Source organism: Triticum urartu, chromosome 4 (genome assembly GCF_003073215.2).
Source record: "Triticum urartu cultivar G1812 chromosome 4, Tu2.1, whole genome shotgun sequence".
Classification (NCBI taxonomy): Eukaryota; Viridiplantae; Streptophyta; class Magnoliopsida; order Poales; family Poaceae; genus Triticum; species Triticum urartu.
This window is the reverse complement of record NC_053025.1, coordinates 152,377,874-152,380,621: the sequence shown is the minus strand read 5'-3', so window position 1 is coordinate 152,380,621 and position 2,748 is coordinate 152,377,874. Positions and strand designations below refer to the sequence as shown.

General features: G+C 49.8%; 1 long non-coding RNA gene across 1 annotated transcript; it reads right to left on the bottom strand.

Moving 5' to 3' along the window:
* Nucleotides 1–258: 258 nt before the first annotated feature.
* On the bottom strand, nt 259–668 carry LOC125553714. Its single transcript, XR_007304163.1, has 3 exons — nt 641–668; nt 410–525; nt 259–322 (listed from the first exon to the last, which is right to left on the bottom strand). It is a non-coding gene; the product is annotated as an uncharacterized LOC125553714 (long non-coding RNA).
* Nucleotides 669–2,748: the final 2,080 nt, after the last annotated feature.

Here is a 2,748-nt window from a genome sequence, read left to right as displayed (position 1 = left end):
ACCAAGGACCTTCAGTAGAAACCACCAAAACCTCGGCACGATCCACAGAAACAATATTATTCTACCGTTTGGTTAAAGCTAGAACACTGCGACGCTGCATACATCTCCCTATGCAGTAACTAAAATCAAGTGTCTTCGCCATACACAAGACCAACACGGTACCTAAAATGATCTATTGCACAACCACGGCAGTTAGTACCAGCCAGCACAGTTAAAGTTGCATCCACGGATCATGGCAACTGGAGAGAAGTGATATACCTCATTGATGGCGAGCATCTGGCCGTTGGCCTTCTTCACCTTCTTGAGCTTCCTCAGGAAGTACCTGCGCGCAAACAACCAAACAATCAAACACATAAGCACCGACGAAACCAGTGCACGAGGAAGATCGAGGTCGGGGGAGGAGACTGACCAGAACTTGGACTTGGCGCGAACCTCGTTGGTGGCCCAGAGCTTCATGCGGTAGATCTTGGGCTGCTCATCGCCGGGGGTCGGCAGCGCGCGACCCACCACCTGGTACTGGTGGAACTGCACACAAACACAGAGAGGTCAGCCACGATGGGGGTAAGATCGATGACGCGGCGGATCTAGAGGACTGGGGGAGGACGGCGGGGCGGGGAAGAGAGAGGGAGGAGGAGCTTACCCTGTGGGCGATCATGCTGGCGAGCTCTTGAGACCAGAGTGCGGGGCGGCGAAGCGAGAGGCGAGGTTGGATACGTAGTGCTGGAGGAAGGAGGAGGCGGCGGCGAGGGGGGTGGGAGGCGGGGAGGGGGATGGGCACCGCTAAACTATATCGACGCCGCGGACGACGACGAGCACTCCCCTCCACCTCCGCCCCCGAAGCTCATCTCCATGCCTCCTTCCTGGTCACCGATGCCTTGCGTGCCGGAGATGGCTGCCGGCCTAAATGGCGGCGACGGAGAGGGAGTTCGGTGAGTGGGTGGGGAGAGGGAGTGGGTGGATCTGGCCGCCGGTTGAGGGGAGAGGAGGGGGAGCGGCAGCAGGGAAGGGGGATCCGACGTGTTGTGGCGCAGGTTGAGGTACGGGTGTAGGGTTAGGGAAGGGAGGTGGCTTGGGGGTGGCGATGCGGTGGGGAAGGGAGGGGTCGGGGTGGCCGCGGTGTCGGCGTCGCCTGGAGGTGGAGGAGGACCGCGGGCTCCGGCGCGATCTTGGGGAGGGAGACCGCGGGCTCGGCGTCGCCTGGAGGTGGAGGAGCCAACGGCGGCATGCGCGGGTGCGGGGAGGGTGGGAGCCGCTGCGGGTGCGGGGAGGGGGTGGGAAGGAGGTTGGCGGCGGAGATCTGGATGCGGTGGGGAAGGGAGGGGTTGGGGTGGCGATGCGGCGAGGATGGGCGCGGGGAGGCCATGGATGCGGGAAGGTCGCCGCCGGCTGGTGGGATCGGGGGAGGGGGATCTGAGGGGGACGAGGGGAGAGGAAGAAAGAAAGAAAGAAAGGAGGCAGGGGTGGTGGATGGAAGATGCCAGCTAGGGTTTCGCCTCAGGTGGGGTTGGTGGGGGAGGCGAGGAGCGACGGCTACCGTTGGATCCGGGAAGATCCAATGGTGTTTTGTGCATGATCCGTGTGCCTTGTCCACGGACCAATCAGAACGCAATACAATATTATGACCAATTGAATTAGTCGTGATAAATTTAAAAATAAGATGTCAGATCATCTTAGCTATTTACTTGACCTGATATATTGGAAAAAATGAAACAAATGAAAAACCTTCTCATCATGTCATCAAATGTGACCTAGTTTTTAGAAGAAAAAAATAACAAAATAGTAATAAGGAACTTTTCATTTTCTTTGCACGAAAATTCATTTTTCATTTTTCGAGTGCTTAAAATGAGTTTTTTTGTGAAGAACATACCAAATATTTGTTGCAAAATTGTATCAAATCATTTTTTTAAAATACTAGACCATATTTAATGTACAAATAAGCAAATGGTTGGGTGTCAAAACTTTTAATCCACCTCCGTGAAAAAGACAAATTTCCGCCGATTCAGCTGGAAGCGGGTCAAATTTGAACTACAGCTGCCTCATAGTTTGCTATTTATTTTTTCCAAAAATCATTTCTAGGTACATAAGTACCTATTTAATCAGAGAAACACCAAAAAAATTCCAAGATTCAACCACTAGCTAGGAACGGTCAAGCCCGCCGTTTTGATCGCATTTTGAAACGGGCATAAAAAATTCAAAAAAAATCAAAAAATTGGAGAACCTTCGCATTGTGTCATTATATGTGACCAAGTTTCCAGGAAAAATAATAAACTCGTAATACGGAAATTATTTTAGAAAAGTGTTCTCATAAATGAGCTATCATGTGTGAAGATTCATGGATTTCAACCCAAACGCTCAATCTCATGGTCACATTCATGGCATAGTTTGTTCAAATGATCTCATATTGTGCACAAGGGTGCATCTTGGAATTCCAAACAATGTTGCCAAAGGGAGTTTTCATTTTCTTTGCACGGAAAATTCATTTTCCATTTCTCGAGTGCCCGAAATGAGGTTTTTTTGTGAAGGACCTACCATATATTTGTTGCAAAATTGTACCAAATCATTTTTATAAAATATTATGACATATTTAATGCACAATTGATAAAATGGTTGGGTGTCAAAAGTTTTGATCCACCTCTGGTGAAAAAGACAAATTCCAGCCGATTCAGTTGGAAGCGGGTCAAATTTGAACTGCAGCTGCCTCATAGTTTGCTATTTATTTTTTCCAAAAATCATTTCTAGGTACATAAG